The sequence below is a fragment of the Narcine bancroftii genome, chromosome 11, assembly GCF_036971445.1.
Source record: "Narcine bancroftii isolate sNarBan1 chromosome 11, sNarBan1.hap1, whole genome shotgun sequence".
Classification (NCBI taxonomy): domain Eukaryota; kingdom Metazoa; phylum Chordata; class Chondrichthyes; order Torpediniformes; family Narcinidae; genus Narcine; species Narcine bancroftii.
Genome location: NC_091479.1, coordinates 84,143,626 through 84,162,244, shown reverse-complemented (window position 1 = coordinate 84,162,244; position 18,619 = coordinate 84,143,626).

Sequence of the window (18,619 nt, the reverse complement as noted above, 5' to 3'; positions counted from 1 at the left end):
TGCACTCAATACACTCAAGTGATGCCTAATTAGTTTTTTTTAAATATAAATTTGAAACATAATGTCCCAACTTCACCTCCCCATCTACCTACACAGCCATTTTCAGGGAACCATGAACCTGAAACCCAAAATTTGCCTGTACATCAATATTCTTTCTTTTTCTTTGGCTTGGCTTCGCGGTTGAAGATTTATGGAGGGGGTAAATGTCCATGTCAGCTGCAGGCTCGTTTGTGGCTGACAAGTCCGATGCGGGACAGGCAGACACGGTTGCAGCGGTTGCAGGGGAAAATTGGTTGGTTGGGGTTGGGTGTTGGGTTTTTCCTCCTTTGCCTTTTGTCAGTGAGGTGGGCTCTGCGGTCTTCTTCAAAGGAGGTTGCTGCCCGCCAAACTGTGAGGTGCCAAGATGCACGGTTTGAGGCGTTATCAGCCCACTGGCGGTGGTCAATGTGGCAGGCACCAAGAGATACTGTACTTTAAATAAACGTATAAATCTTAAAGCATTTTATTTTATTTTATTTTCAGTCACATTCTTTGAAAACATTTAACCGTCGCTGCATCAGTAGGTTCCTCCCCCTCCATGGAGCCGCCCGAAAGACGAACTATAACATTATAAATAATTAACACTCCCCCTCCCTCCCAAGTTTACAAATGAAGCCTGTAACTGGGGCAACTCTTAATGAAAGCTGGAATAAGGAGACACTTTAAGAGAGTTACCCCAACAACGAGCAGCATCAACCTGCTCTTCATCCTGGCCGATGCCATTACCGTTTCACACAACTTTATTCAAACAGCAGCTATGAGAAAAGCACGGCCAAGGCTCTCCGCTGGCTGAATATTTGATCCCATCTTCACCAAAATTGTATGTGTTACTTCAGAGAACATTAACAATTTTAAATTTACATATTTTTTAACTTAGTATTTTATTCTTATTTTTTACCTTATTCTCCTTGATAGGCTTTGAATAGCCCATTAACGGATCTGAAGCAGGTTTTTATTTGAAATCTGCATCCATAGGTCTGCTCCCAAGATGGCAGCACCTATTAATCGGTAGCAGCCATGAGGGGCTGCAGAATCAGGGAAAGAGGAGGACTGGAGCAGGGCACCGGAGGACAGGAAGGTCACGCAGCATCTGAAAGGGAGAAGAGGAGGAGATGCCCTGCGGGGTCAGTGAGTGGGCTCTGCAGCTGAGGGACCAGCGCATGCAGTGGGCTACTGCGGACTTGAAGTGAGGAACCTGTGGAAGTTGTGGGCTGCTGAAGACTGCTGTCGGGAGACTTGCGCTGGGCTGCAGACTGCTTAGAGACTGGTTTGAACTGGCTGGAGGGGTGCCAGGTATCAGAACTGGGATATGAGGAGGTGCTGAGGGCACTGAAGGGTTCCTGACAGTGTCGAGGGTTCAGATGCAGAGCTTGGATTTTTAATGGCTTGGAGTGGAATCTGTGTGGCTGCACGGGCTGCAGAAGCACTGGAGCAAATCTATGGACACTCGGTGACTCTGGGAAGCCTCTCTTTTGCAACTCTCTCTGATAGACTGAACGTCTGACTGTAAGAACTAAATTGCCAGTGGTAAATCTGTCTGCCTTGCATCAAGCAAAAAGAAATTTCATGTAATACGACACTGATTTACTACTATGACAAAAAAATTGAATCTTGAATCTTGAATATTAATCTTTAGGTATATAAAATTCTATATATATTTTTAGTAAAGTTATTTTGTGGGTTTGAATATTGAGACACTCACAGACGCAGACCCTTGCACACAGAAATAATTTTGGAAGTCGAAATGTCTGCTAAATTCATTGTTTAATGGAAGCTGTGAAAACAGCTATATAGCAAGCAAGCAATGAAGACAATGAATGTTTACTCAGAGAAACAGCTGTGTATTCAAGAAAGACATTTGCTGGTTGGTCAGCAGATCGGAGGCATTGGCACATAAAACTTTTGGAAGAGATAAAGTCATATGCTTTTACATGTGAAGTAACACTGAAGTAATTTCAAAGATAGCAATGATGTCATGTCACATGATTAAAGACATTTTCAGAGAACATATTTCTGAAATTAGAGACATTTGAAACCAGAAGAAGTTGCTTGGCCATCCAAGACTGGATTGAAGATACAGTAACCAGAAATGTACTGTTATGTGTTATTCCTGGTCAAAGGAGAACACAGAATAAATGGCTTCAAAAGAGAATGACCACTTCTGACTGTCTCTTTAACAAAGAGAGAGAAAGAGAGCAGTCTTGCTGTGTCCATTGCCTCATAGGCACTTCATATAACACTTGCCTGTGTTTATTGCAATAATCGTGAAAGAAAACACAAGTTCTATAACCTCCATCCAAGGGGGGGGGGGGGGTGGATTCAATTGTATGAAGAAAGAATTCTCTGAAAACAACTTTACAAAAATTTTGTGTGTTTTTACAAGTCTGATACCTCACACTTACTCCATAATTTCTGTTGAGCAACAATTTAAAGAATTGTAATGGTTTTGGTATTGCACACACACACACACACACACACACACACACACACACACACACACACACACACACACACACACACACACACACACACACACGATAGTGGGGTTAAGTTAGAGTTAAGTTTAGACCAGTGGCTCTCAACCATTTTCTTTCCATTCACATACCACTTTAAGTATTCCCTTTGTCATTGGTGATCTGTGATAAGTAAGGGATTGCTTAAGGTGGTGTGTGAGTGGGAACGGAATGTTGAGAACCATTGCTCTAGACCCAATTGTTACTGAAATATTTTGCGTTGAGAAAAATTGTCATTGGCCCATTTCCTTTGGAGTTATGAAACAGTGCACATAACGAGTCAATTAGGTACGATTAAAACAGTGATTTTCAACCTTTTCTTTCCACCCAGATACCACCTTAAGCAAGCACAGAGCATCTATGGCATAGGGAATACCTAAAGAGGTATGTGAGTAGAAAGAAAAAGGTTGAAAATCACTGTTTTAATCGTACCTAATTGACTCGTTATGTGCACTGTTTCATAACTCCAAAGGAAATGGGCCAATGACAATTTTTCTCAACGCAAAATATTTCAGTAACAATTAGAGTTAAATAAGAAGTGTTGTTATTAAGAGTTATTAATAAAAATTATTATTCTAAAGATACCATTGTCTTGGTGAATTTCTATTGCTGCTCGTCTAGTACATAACAATTACTTAGACTTTTCTCTACTATATGAATTGGTAAAACCTTAGAAAATTTAGAAACTATTGGTAAGCTCAAAAGGAACAAGTGTTGCTGAATAAGATATTTTACTAAATGGAGACTGAAATGGCTTACATATTGTTAAATACTATTGATTCAAGTTTTGGAAGTATGTCTGAGCTCTTTTCTGATGTACCACATTAAGGCACGAGGTTACAATAAGTTTTGTTGCAGAATCAATGTTAAAAAAGTAGAATTCATAGATAGACCAATAGACATACACTGTGTTTTTACTTTAGGGACTGAGCAAGGAAATAATTTGACGGTTCAGTGAATCCCAGATTACGATTTGATAAATGGAGTTCTTTTCAACTGTTCTATCATGCTGTGTTAATAACAGATATGTGATTTTTTTCCACATCATTCCCTTTCTAACAGATGTTATCCTTGTGTTAAAACAAAACACTATTTGATAACTTTCCTTGATCAAACACCTGTGAAGCATATTCCTTCTGCAATGAGACTGGAGGTACAAAAACTAGTTATAAAGCTTCAACCATGCCAGATTTCATTCTGGCTATTTAAAAAAGTAATATATCTTCAAAAGGAAAAAAATGCTCATGAAGACCAGCAAAAGGAAGCAGTCCTGTTGCCTGCCAGATTCATTTATTTTTCATTGTTGAGGCAATTTTTCCCTTATCTGTTCTCTAGACTTTGTATAAAAATATGACAAATGCTCAGAAAATGAAGACTATCTGCTGTTTGCAGAGTTTGTTTGTGTATTTTTATTTTCTGTTGCTACTCCCATTCTTCTACCAATTCTTTTACAATATGAGAGAAAAAAAGTTACAGGGCTTGTGTCCTTTATGTGACTCATTAATTGCACATATAAAATGAACAAGCTAATTTTGAGGAGCTGAATTGTACTTGCTTTTAGTTAGCCACCTGGATTGGTGATCATTAGTAAATAAATCATTGAGAAATACATGCAATCTGAAGAAGCAGCTCATTTACCTCATCAAAATACACATATTTTTGACAAAAAGAGGCATAAATATTAAAAATCTGTACATTTCACCATGAATTCTCAAATGAAGTTTGACTGATCAATGTTTTACTTAAATTCACTTAATCTTAATGTTGTATTATTCATGAAATGCAGGTATTAGATATTCATCACCATTTTGCGCATGAGTTAAACAAGTCAAAAAACAGTATGTGTACTTTGTAAGCCAGCTCCAAAATTTGATTTCATTACAGGCAATGGAAATTAATTTTGCAAGCAGAATATATTGAGTATATGGTTGGTTTAGGACAAGTGACCAAGGATAAATTTCCATTCTTTCTACATAGGCCTTAACATGTACTCTCTTATACAATTACTGAATTGACAAACTTAAATCCACTCAGGTGTTACCAGGAGTCTATTATCAAAGCCCTACGCTTGGTCTTCGTAACCACAAAGGAAGCATTCTGGAGATTGCATAAGCTCCGTGGAAAGTTGAAATGATATACTGTACATTGGCTTGAGCGTTGATGTTGATGGTCTACAACCACTGAAGGAAACTGGTGTGGCAATGACAATACATCAAAATGTGAACCTGTAGCTGAGCTAAGGTTATTCTGAAGGACAGTGTGTAATTTCATGCAGATTGTGCAATGATGCATACATTTGTTGAAAAATGATGTGAAAAGGATATGGGGCAAGGAGAAACAAAGGGCATATGACAAATGAAAGAAAAGCTTTGCAACTTACGTTCTCCTTATTCTTCATAATTCGAGGGAATATGTTGGACATAGTTCAGGTCCACTGATAATCCACTTGATGGATGATTGGCAAAATAAACCTAAGTTTTCACTTATTCACTCATATGATGCAAGGATAGTCATGAAAAACCTAGCAGGAAGTGTTTGGAAAAGTATTTCCAATCAAGAAACGTCATCCATTTTTTACTGGGCTAATACTTCACCTGAGTAACGAATCATAAATCAGCACTAATCATTTGGTCCCAAGTCAACAATATCTACCAATAGACATCAAGTCCCAAAAAGCCTGACAAGACATGTGAAACCTCTTTGTGTTTCTCTGACCCATTGTATCAAAGATCCACTGTCATAAAGAAGGAGGTACGAGACTGTCAGGTGGAAAATAGGTTTTCCTTGCAGGCTGTGAAGCTGATGAACAGTATCCTGTAACTGAGAAAATAATTCCAAAATATTTATATATGTTAATTTTAAATTACATTTTTATGTATGTGATTATTATATACCATGTATGATATGGGTTTGTGTGTGTGCCATGGTCTGGAGAAACATGGTTTCATTGGGTTGTATTACACAGTCAGTTAACAACTTTTGACAATGAAGATTTTGCACCCTAAAAATTTTTGGGTGTATTTTATGGATTTCTGGCTGCTGATCACAAAATTCACCTTAAAATTCTACTATCACATACCATTTTTTCAGATATAACATATTTTATGATCTGTCATATTTTAAGTCTCCTAGTATATTGCCAACACAGCAAGCTGTTTTGGTCAATCAAAGCATGCCGGTGCATGCAGTCAGTGCAGATGCTATGCAATTGTTGTCTTAGGCCTGGCCAGGCTTAGACAGGATAGATGCAGACAGGCAATAAAAGCAGCTCATATATACAGATGCTGTGTATTACATTGATATAGATAGAACGCATGTTGATGCACATGTTGTTAAACAATAGCATAGTGAATGTACTTAATAATAGTATTTGTTGTTTTCAGGAAGATTCAATACGGAAGAAATGTCTTGGCAATATTGCAACAGCTGCGATGCATTCTATTACATTTGTGGCAAGTATACACTTAATGCTAAATTCAATAAAAGCAAATGTAATGTTTCTACAAATCCTATATGATACAACAAATCTGAAATTATCTGATCATCTTGAAATTGTCTATCATAATCCCTATTTTTTTTTCAGGAGGCAGACCTTTTGAAAAAAAATGTCATCCAGTAATAAACTTGAACTTGAAAACCAGAACAGAAGATTTCAGAAATAGATTCAAAACCAAAGTCCATAAAATTATTTTCACTGGAATAAACCAAGAACCAGCTTCATATTTGAGTTGTTCAACATATTGTAGATACTTGGTGCAGTGGAACACTGTAATGCATACATTGTAATGGTTGGCCCACCCATGATACTGTAATTCCTCCCGCTTCAGGATTTCTAATAAAGGCGGTACCAGCCAATCCCCTCCCTCTGTACTGCCTTGGAATTGTAAGATATGCCTGTAAGTTTATAGAGATTAAAGCCTATTAATCTCAACTTATAGTCTGTCAGGTCTAATTGATAGCGTTACACCGGGTTCATATCTGACAGATAATATCATCTTGATGAGCGCTCATTGAGCATAATAAATTTGAAATTGATTATCCATTTGGCTCTTGGTTTGAAGAAACTCTATAAATGAATTCAGTGAAGATCAACTGTGTAAGGAAATAAAGTATTGTGTGGACCCTTAATGTCCTCATTAGTTTGCACTAGAAATATAGACTATATTTAGGAAATAGAACATCAACTGTTCATTTTACTTCCTCTTGTATGCATAAAGATTTAATTTAATTGGCACTGTACTTAAATCGGTTTATTTATGTTGCAGGATGCATGTGTGAGATTGTTGTTAAATGCTATTTTAAAATGTGGGGTTGCAACTTTCAAAGTTAGAAGCATTTAATGATTCTGCATAGCCAGGCACAAAATAATGGCTTGAATATTTAATAAAGAAAGAAGAAAAAAAGTATTTACATGATGCCTTTATGACTTTAGAAAACCCAACCAGAGAAAATGAGATTTAGATTTTGTGCTAGGAGATATTTACTCCTTCAGAGAGTACTGGTGCCTTGTCATTTACGCACTATATCTGAATAAGTCTAAACAATCTGCAGCCTTATTTTGAAATGCAGTCACTGTTGTAATGTAGAAAAGATGCCCAGTAATTGCATGCAGCAAACCCACAAATATGTGTTCACATCCAGATAATTTGACCTTTGTGGTTTTAGTGGAAGGACAAATATTAGCCAATGAGCTAAGACATATATTAATATATTTTTAATACCAATAACATTCATATTATATTTGTTTTTATTTCAGTAAATTCAAAACATCAGAAAATTCCCACTATAGTTGAATTATTTCCCAGACATACTTATGATTCAAGTGTTTTTTTACACAGTAAAACACATAGAAATGCTGCTTCTTAGTTCTTAAAATTGTCAATTTTAGTTAGGAGTGCTCAAAATTGCTCTGGTAATTCATCTGAATTCATCCCCTTGAATTTTAGAAAGCCTTTGCTTAAAGTGGTTAACTTTGTTCAAATTTATACATTTCTAGATCATCTGGATCATAGTGTAACAAAACATGTTAAAAATGGGAGCGTAGCTAGAATGTTTAAAGTAGCAAAATTATGATATTGGTGATTTTGCTTCATATTACATACCTATGCAAGTATATCATTACCATGGTATATTTGTGTCTTTTTCAACTGAAATGTGTGTGGCCTCCATCAGTTGTGGTCAACCATGGGTACTGGGCCTCTAAACGGACCTGGACTGGCCTCTCCAGGGCAGATTTGATATGGAGATCCATCTGTTGCCCATGCAGTGGGACCCCTCCCCTTTCCATGCTAATGACAGGACTAAAGGAACGATGAAAGTCGATACAGTTTGGTGTTAGCAACATTGCAGGAGTTACTGTGCCAGTGCTGGGTACAGCAGTCAGCTGCCTTCTGGACTCTAACTCTGGATTTTTCCTTGGGGTTTACTCCCAAAGCCTTTCCCATGAGTGGGTATAGCCACAAGGCAACAGAGGTTTGAAATCAGAGTTTTCCCCTCTCTTAGATGAGTTACCATCCATGGTTAATGAGCCCCATCTGCCCGGAGCAACTGGTTTTGAGGTGCCTTTGCCCCTTCTCCTGTCAGTGAGAACAGTTCCACTGGGCTAAGAACTATGCCACACATGAAGACCAGGAGTTGGACTTGGTTGTCAGAGGCTATTTGAGATGCACGCCATGAAGAGAATTTATGTAGCAGTGGGAGTTCGTCCCCATGACCACCCTTCAGCTATTGCAACCTTTAGTGCAAACTGATATATATCTATACTAAAATACTAATACAGAACGGAATACATCCTTTTTGTTATTCACTTTTGCTATTGTAGGCATAAAGAAGAATAAGGCCAACAAATTTAATTATCCAAAAGACTTTACAGATACTGAAATTTTGAATTAAAACAAAAACAGTGGTCAGAGAAATAAGACTAACATTGTGTATCGGAACTGAGAAAGGGCAGCAAAAGAAAAGAGATGCAGGGAAAGATGGGAGGAAAGAAGAGATGTCAAAGAAAAATGTTCTCTTGTCTTCCACCTCATAAAAGACATTCTATCTGTCAGTTATACAAACATGACAGGCACTCACTAATGCATTTCTTTCCCTCTTACAGGCCAAGACAGCACATAGCCAGGAACAACAAGGACAGCTAAACTACCAGGAAAAAGGTGCAGTCTGGTAATCTTCCCACTTTACCGAAACATGATCGGTGATAGGCTGGAATAATACAGGTCTTGTCAGTGATGCTCACATTGTTGGATAGATAGAACATGTTTCATGGACAGGGGAGTCAAGAACTGGAGGGCACAGGTTTACCGTGAAATTTTTAATGGAGATCTGAGATGTGAGTTTTCACACTGAAAATGGTGAATATCTGGAATGAGCTGACAGAGGAAATTACAATGTTTAAAAGGTGTTTGGACAGGTGCTTAGATAGGAAAAGTGTGATGGGATAAGGACTAATGTGGGAAAAAGAGATCAGTGCAGAGAGGCAACACCTTCAACACAGAGAAGGTGGCCCAAAACGTCCACTTCTGTGCTGCATTATACTATAATTCTTGCTTTATTCTCTCTCTCTCTCTCTTTCTCTCAGTCCACAATGGCTTCTGATTTGCAAGTGACTAATGGTACCATTATGCACCTACTACTAATCTCAAAAGAAGGCTACCCTTCTTCATTTCAAGAGATGCATTCTGACAGTCAATTTATTGGAATGAAGGATTGAGTTGACATGGCTAACATCAGCTCAGATAGCACCATAGCCTGCTATGTAGGGAATGGAGATGATATTTATGCTTAATTAGAACAACCAGCGTGAGCCTGTAGAAAAGGGAGTAGGAAATGGTAGTGCCTCTGTCAGTTGACCAGTAGCTCATTGTTCTGCTTCAGAAGAATCAGGTGAAGTCTTTGAAGTAGCAACATTTTCTTTAATCATTCAGGAAAATATATCTTCAGGCAACTAGCAACTAACACTTGGGTCAGAAGAGAAAAAAAATGTAATAGAGCAGGTAGAATAGAACTGAATTTACTGCCTTGCATTCAAACTAATTCTTCTCCCAGACATTGATAGATTAAATGAGATTATGGGGAGCAAAAGGCCACCTACTTCAGACCTGAGAAGGGTGAATTAACGTATTTCCTAAATGTTGAGAAGCTGGGGGAACAAAATAAGATATTTCTGTATCGGAGATCACTACATTCTAATGATAGGACAGACAATAATTTAGAAAAATCATGGAAAATTAGCCTTTATCTCAAGGGGACTGGAAATTGATATGATGGGTGTTAAGACACTACTATGTGAAATTCTGGCTAGAATGGACCATATTTCGACTTCTACCTTCATCTCTGGATAACACACCACTGGAAAGCTACATAGTCTTCCACAGCAAATTCAACAGGACAATACTATACTGAAAAAAAAGAACCATGAGGCAGGTTACATGGATTAAATTTGTATTGTCATTAGTATGTAAAAATATAAGTGGATATAATTAAAAGAGTTTAACAGGTTAGATGGAAGGGTGCTAATGGCAATATTGACTAGATCCATACAAGAGAGGGGTTAAAAAAATGAGGTTTATGATAGGGAGCAAGGGATATAAATTATTGTGGAATTCCCTTAGAGTGCCCAAGTACAGCTTTGGCCAGTAATTGAATGGGAGACCACTGGAAACTGTACATGCAGGAAGCATGCTACCTTGGAAATCTAATGATCTGAACAGGAGACTGGATTTAACAGGAATCTGCATCACATTGCACACCCCATTAATGCTGTAACTGAGTTGATGAGCTGAACTGTTTACCCCTGTTCATATATCCTAATTCTCTCGCGCCTTATATAATCCTAGTTTACTAAATGTAACCATAGTTGGCTATTCCATTTTTTTTGTATCAAATAATGATACTTCTAGGATTCAAAATCAGACCTGTTATATAGTAAAGTAGAAGGCAGATAAACAGGTTTCTTTATTGTTGAACTTTATAATTTGGCTCAATAAGTATGTATAATTACGATTAAGCAATCACATTACTTTTGCTGCAGGTCTGTTGGACTTTGGAATCTTGCCTTGCCTTTTGGGTACATTGTGCTGGGAAATGTAATTTCACAGTATCTATGATAATTGATGCATGAAATGCCTCCAGGAAGAAGCAGAACCTACTTTCACGGTAATTTGAAGTGCTTACTTGTGCCTTCTTTAAAGGTTAAATGTCGTGTATTTGAATTAGGATTTTGCGAATTTTGAATCTTTGGTTCAGTTTTATAATTCTTTGACAGATGATACGTATAATATAATGATATTTAATTAATATTTGCACCATATAGGACTACATTGTTGGATTACATATTAATCTAATTTAAGAGTTAAAATAACCTGCAACATAAGCTTATGCCAACCCGGGGAGGAAAATTGGATCGCATGCTGCTATTGCAATGTGATTTTGGTGCACAATCTTTGTAGAAGAACAGCAAATAGCTGTCCCAAACTGAAGATGTAGCTCTGTGTGGCTTTAAAAGAGGAAAATCCTATAACCACAAGGCCCAAGAATCAATAGTACATTAAAGTGGGAAGAGGTCATGCTCATGGTATATGGTGTGAACAAGGCACCAGGAACATAAATGCAATGAGACAGGATTTAATGATCTCACAATGTTGATGTCATTGAACAATGTATTCAACAAATCCCATCTTTCAGCAAATGATACCATAAGCTTCAATGTGAAGTGCCCTGGTGTGCAGGTGAATGATAGAGCTAGTAGGGTAAGGAGTTGATGGAAATAAGGGGAGAGTAAAATGGAAATAGATAGTATTAATATAAATGGGTGCTTGATGTTTGACAGTCTTTGTGGCACCTGTTTACATGCTGTAGGACTCAAGGACTGTACTATTTCATGTGATGCACCACAATCTTAAATCTCATAACATTCTCCACCAATCAGCCTTCTTATTCCTCAAACATCCTAAGGCACACATCACTATCTTCAGGCTCAGATTATTTCACAACTTACTTCCAGCTATTGGCTACGTCAGGAAGATTTTCTCTTTTCTTGCAATTGGAGGAAGTGGTTGATGCACAGCTCTGGGTAAGCTATGTCCACTTACCCAGTAGACCTGGTCTTCGGATCCTCCCCTCATTTTCCTATAGGGTCAGCAGGATAATAAAGTGGCAATTAAGCTATGGAAAATGGATCCTTTGAATCCTTGTAAAATCATTTTCAAATACCTCAGATAAGGTATATTGAATTATGAGAGACATGGATAGGATAGATAAGTAAGACATTTTCCCTCAGGGCAAAGGTATTCTAGACAGAGGTCAAACATTTAAGGTAAGGGGTAGGAAATTTGTTTTTTTTTTAAAGCCAGAGAGTGGTTGAAATCTGGAACCAGCTGCCGCAGGGGATGGTGAATGGAGGAATTTTCACATTAAATGAGCACTCATGGAAAGAAGGTCATGGGCCAAAAGTTGAGAAATATTTAGCATTGATAGTTACCTGCTGGCCTATCTGGACACACACCTATCTCCTTGCCTCAATGGCTCTGCAGCATTCTTAAAAAATAAAATAAACTCTGCTGTCAACTCTATTCCCAACCAGTCAGCAACATTTCAACAAATCCCTTTAAATAGCACATATTTCAGATTTCTTTCTACTTCTAAACAGAAGGCTGAATGTGCAAGGTTCTCACAAGGTGCTGGCAAGTATCTTGATGCAGTTGTCACTAACTACCTTGAATGTGCTGTCCAAATTCTTGAATGGCGCAAATTGGACTAAAATGTGTGCTTACAATGTGCAATGGATATTGGAAGCAAATTGGCATCCATTGCTCTGAAAAATATTGGCTCCATGCAGCCTTATTTCACAGCTCATTACTTTAAATTTATTATTTTTTCAATTTCTTAAGTGAATGCTTTGGCATTTTGGTATTTGTGAGAAAGTTGTGTCAGCATTTTTTATATTAATGTTTTGAATTTCTGTGTCCATCTATGAATTTAGAAACAGTCATGCTAGCAGAAACATATATATAATATATATATATATATATATATATATATATATACATACATACATTTGGATGCCATTTATATATATATATATATATATATATACACATACATACATTTGGATGCCATTTATATATATATATATATATATATATATATATATATAAATGGCATCCAAATATTCTCAAACCACTTTGATAATAAATTAAGAATGATGCTGTGTCAAGTGATATAGGGGGCAACTGTATTGTTTTGTAAGGATCAGATTCATTTGCTTGTGAATTCATCTTTAAAGATCAAAATAGAAAGGGGTTAAAATTAATTAACACATGAAGAGCAAACATTCTTTTTTTTTTAATTGCGATGAACTGTGAGGAGCAGATATGTAAAATATTATTCAAATTTATAAGCAGGAAAAGTTGAAGAGGGGTATTTTTTTCTTCAACGTGTTATGGTGTGAGAGTAACCAACCTGAGTCTCAACATGGACAAGATGAAAGAGATGACTGTGGACTTCAGGAGGACCAGGAATGATCACTCTCCATTACACATGAACAACTCTGCAGTGGAGAGCCCCAACTTCCTTGGAGTTTACTTAACTAGTGACCTATTGTGGTCACTCAATATCTCCTCACTTGTCGGAAGGCTAAACAGCGACTATACTCCCTGAGAAGACTGAAATGGACAAGGCGACTGGCCACCATCATGTCAACCTGCAAAAGGAGTTCTATCAAGAGCATCCTGGCCAGTTGCATCACAATGTCACATGGTTGCTACAGAGAAATGGATTGGTGGTCAATGCACAGTGGCAGAGAGGATCACTGGTCTTCCCCTCCACCATCGACATGATCAGCTGGATTGTTGTCTGAACAATCCAGCGCAAAATCATTGAGGACTCCTTCCACCCTACACACAGCATCTTTCAGCCGCTCCCGTCGGGAAAGAGATACAGGTATATCAGAGCCAGGCTGAGGAACAGCATCTTCCCTCAGGCACTGAGAATGCCGATCGACCAAAGGTACTGCTCACGCTAACCATCCAAGACTCTCATATTCATGAAGCAATATTTATTTATTTATTTGCATATATGAACATTTGTTGGGATGTGTGCCTGTGTGTTATGCGTCGAAGATCAGAAACAATGTCTCGTCCCTATTTAGCTGAGTTACTTTTTGCTTTCTTAGCAGACAAAAAGTGATACTGTACAAAATGAAATTTAGGAACAGAGGATAGATTTAAGTGCACTTGACATGATTGCAAAATAGCAGGGTGATAGACAGCAATAAATAATCATACAGGGTTGTTGCTAATTGATGAGGATGTGACAAAGCAAGTAACTAACTCTCATTTAAATAAACAAAGGATCTGTTTGTATCAAATTTGACCACAGACATAGACCATATTGAGAAAAAGTGTAAAAAATATACAAAAACATGTAAAGTCCCTTGCCTTAAAATCAGCCTTTTGATTAACAAGTGCCACTGCAAAAGACACACACAAATATGTTTAAAATTGCACAAGTTATGGATCCACATGTCACATTCAGTAAACCTTAATTGGTTGAAAATACTGTAAATACTCAAAAAACACTTCTTTTTTGGAAAAAAAAATTGGTTTAAAATGCAGAGGAAAGCATAAAACACTCATGCCAATCAGTCAGTATTTGGAATTGGAATTTATAAAATAAAAAGTTGAAAAATGTAGTTTTTCTTTCAACAAAATAAAAATATCTCATGTAGGTTCAGATGACAAGTAGGAATGTTGGAGTAAAGATAAAAGATTTTCTGGTGAAATCACAGCTGTAATGTATCTGTCCACACTTGAAGTGAATATTTTCTAATTATATAAGATTCAGGTGTCCTTTAAAACTTGAAAATAATGTCACCAAATTTCCATCAGAAAAGGTGAAGCATTAATATTCAAGCTGAAAGTGTAATGCTTGTCTTGTTCAGACAGAGTGGTTGGGTTAGATACGAGGCATTTGTCCTCGAAGGCAATTTCCTCAAGGAATCTATGGTTCAATGGAGTAGGAAATTCTGGTTATGTGCCCAAAATGCTTTTTCAGAAATACCATATCAAGTTAGGAGGTCTTGAAAGTCTCTGATAAAGAAAGGCCTCAGAAAATCCAATGGCATGAAGAGTAAAAGACAAGAGGTAAGAGGCTATGCACCATTGCCTGCAGACCAGAAGCGACAGGATCGTCATTATTGGTAATAGGAAGAGCTAGCATTCAACCACATTGCCATTCAAGTCTGCTCCCTTGTTCATTAAGACCATGACTCAGGTTCCAGTCAGCACCACTTCTCTTTTAGATTTTACAGCCATGGAAAACATATTTCCTGTAACTAGCCTGTAAGAAATCTTCAAGCTTTATTGCCTCTCATTATTAAAAATCTATAGAATATGTCCCACTCTCATTAGGCAATCCTGCCATCTTTGGAGCCAGTTTGGTGAACCTCACTGTACTCCCTTTGGTTGAAGTGTATCAGCCTGCAGCTGACGTGGACTTTTTACCCCCTCCATAAATCTTCGTCCGCGAAGCCAAGCCAAAGAAAAGAAAAAATCTTTTCTTAAGGAAAGTATATGTCAAATCTCCCGACTATCATCTGCTGACCTGATCACTGGATCAGAAATCCCCTAACCTCAACTCAACTCATCTCCCCTCCTGAATAGCACCCATTCTCCCTGATCCACATCAAACACCATCAGATATCAAGTTTACTTATCACTCGATTGTACAAGTAAAACCCTACAAAACCATGTTCTCAGGTCCTCGGTGCCAAAAAAGTACTGCAAATACAGTACACCTACAGGCATAACACACATACAAATGATTCATCTGCACAGTACCTATTTACAAATATTAAAATAAATAAATGTTATTATTAAATAAATAGTAGAGCTGTGTTCTCGCACCAACCCTCTTTTCAATCTTCTTCAGCATGATGCTGAACCAAGCCATGAAAGACCCCAACAATGAAGACGCTGTTTACATCCGGTACCGCACGGATGGCAGTCTCTTCAATCTGAGGCGCCTGCAAGCTCACACCAAGACACAAGAGAAACTTGTCCGTGAACTACTCTTTGCAGATGATGCCGCTTTAGTTGCCCATTCAGAGCCAGCTCTTCAGCACTTGACATCCTGCTTTGCGGAAACTGCCAAAATGTTTGGCCTGGAAGTCAGCCTGAAGAAAACTGAGGTCCTCCATCAGCCAGCTCCCCACCATGACTACCAGCCCCCCCACATCTCCATCGGGCACACAAAACTCAAAACGGTCAACCAGTTTACCTATCTCGGCTGCACCATTTCATCAGATGCAAGGATCGACAATGAGATAGACAACAGACTCGCCAAGGCAAATAGCGCCTTTGGAAGACTACACAAAAGAGTCTGGAAAAACAACCAACTGAAATACCTCACAAAGATAAGCGTATACAGAGCCGTTGTCATACCCACACTCCTGTTCGGCTCCGAATCATGGGTCCTCTACCGGCACCACCTACGGCTCCTAGAACGCTTCCACCAGCGTTGTCTCCGCTCCATCCTCAACATCCATTGGAGCGCTCACACCCCTAACGTCGAGGTACTCGAGATGGCAGAGGTCGACAGCATCGAGTCCACGCTGCTGAAGATCCAGCTGCGCTGGATGGGTCACGTCTCCAGAATGGAGGACCATCGCCTTCCCAAGATCGTATTATATGGCGAGCTCTCCACTGGCCACCGTGACAGAGGTGCACCAAAGAAAAGGTACAAGGACTGCCTAAAGAAATCTCTTGGTGCCTGCCACATTGACCACCGCCAGTGGGCTGATAACGCCTCAAACCGTGCATCTTGGCGCCTCACAGTTTGGCGGGCAGCAGCCTCCTTTGAAGAAGACCGCAGAGCCCACCTCACTGACAAAAGGCAAAGGAGGAAAAACCCAACACCCAACCCCAACCAACCAATTTTCCCTTGCAACCGCTGCAATCGTGTCTGCCTGTCCCGCATCGGACTGGTCAGCCACAAACGAGCCTGCAGCTGACGTGGACTTTTTTACCCCCTCCATAAATCTTCGTCCGCGAAGCCAAGCCAAAGAAGAGTAGAGACACAAAGGGTTTATATGAGCAGTTCACCAGTCATTTAGCAGTCTCACTGCCTGTGGAAAGAAGTTGTTTCTCAGTCTGGTGGTTCTAGCTCTTTTCCCAATGGGAGTAACTGAAAGATGCTGCATGCAGGGTGGTACAGGTCCACGCTGATTTTGTGAGCCCTCTTTATACAGAGATCCCAATTAGGGTGTTGGCGGGGGGGGGGGGGTGTGGGGCGTTGGAGAGACTCCATTGATCCCCTCTGCCAATCTTATGGTCTGATTTGATGCTCTACAGTAGCCATACTGTGATGCAGCCAGACAGAATGTTCTTAATAGAGATCCTGTAGAAAGTTGACATGATGGTAGCCAGTAACCTTGCCCACTTCAGTCTCCTCAGATAGTGCAATTGTAGTTATGACATCCTGACAAGTGAGGAAATGTTATGTGTCTTGGGTAGGTCTCTTTTTAAGCGGACTCCAAGGAACTTGGTACTCTCGACTGTCTCCACTACCCAACTATTACTGTGTAGTAGAGGATGGTCATCCCTGGTCCTGCTGATGTCCACAATCATCTCCTTGATCTTGTTCACTTTGAGACTCAGGTTTTTACCATCTCCCCTAATCAATATTTGAATCCATAACCACTATCCACACATATACCCTGACCTTCTTTCTTCAAACTGGCATCTTTTATCAATGGTAATGTTTCATTTGAGAGTTGTATATTAAGTATGTTTGATACCATTGTCAAAGTGATGAATTCTGAAACTAGGGATGCAAGACCTATCTCTGTACCCCTAACTTCCTTCTCTGTCATTCACACATTATTGGCCAGTACTATGAATGAATATACTATTTATACTAGCTTCTCTCAGAGTAGTAGAGTTTATTTTTCAGTAATTCATTATCATATAATAATATAAGAAATAGGAGCATCTGGCCTGTCAGACCTGCTTTGCAATTCAAAAGATCATAGCTGATCTGGCTGTGGACTCAGTTCTGCTTATCTGTCTTTGCCCATACCCCTGAATTCCCCTACTATACAAAAGTCTATCAAACTCTGTCTTAAATATAAATAATGAGACAGTCTCCTCTGCTCTCTTAGGCAGAGAATTCCATAAAGATTCACCACTCTCCTTTGCTTCTCTTTCTCTGACTGTAAGGGATGCCAGGCAATTTCTGCTGATGGCAAATCTTTATCTGGCTTATGGTAGACTAAAGGAAATTTCGTGTCATGTCACATTTTTTGTTTTATTACACGACAATAAAATAATCTTGAATATTGACTCCAATCTCTCTGGGAAAAGCGGTTCCTCCTCATCTCCATCCGAAGACGATTGTGCCTAATCTTGAAGCTATATTCCCCGGTACTAGTCCCACCTACCAATGGAAAAAGCTTTCCTGCCTCTATCTTATCTATCCCTTTCATAATTTTGTTACTGTAAGATTTCCTCTTATTCTTCTGAATTCCATAAATATCTCTCCTCAAGGGCAAACTCCTTCTTCTCTAGAATTAACCTGTTATAACCTACTCCAAAGCCAGTATTTAATTCCAGTAAGGTGACAAGACCTGCATGCAGTACTCCAGATGTAACCTCATCAGTACCCTGGCCAATTGCAATATTAAGTTCCTGCTCTTAAATTCAATCCCTCTAACAATGAAGGCCAACATTCCATTTGATTACTTGATTACCTGAATGTGAATTCAACAGAATGCTGCAATCCTTCACTATGTAAATAACAATCTGATCTTGTATTTTTTTTTCCGTAGACGATCACCTTGCACTTAGCAACATTGTACTCCATCAGCCAGACTCTTGTCCACTCATTTAACTTATCTATATCTCACTTCAGATTTTCTGTATCTGCTCTGAAATATGCTTTTCCACTTAATTTAGTATAACTTAAGATGTTATGGTAAAGGTAAATGGTAAAGTAAAAATCTTATTCAATGCAGTTTGCAAAGGTGTAGTGGAGCTGATTAAATGGGTCCACTTTTGTCCACAGAT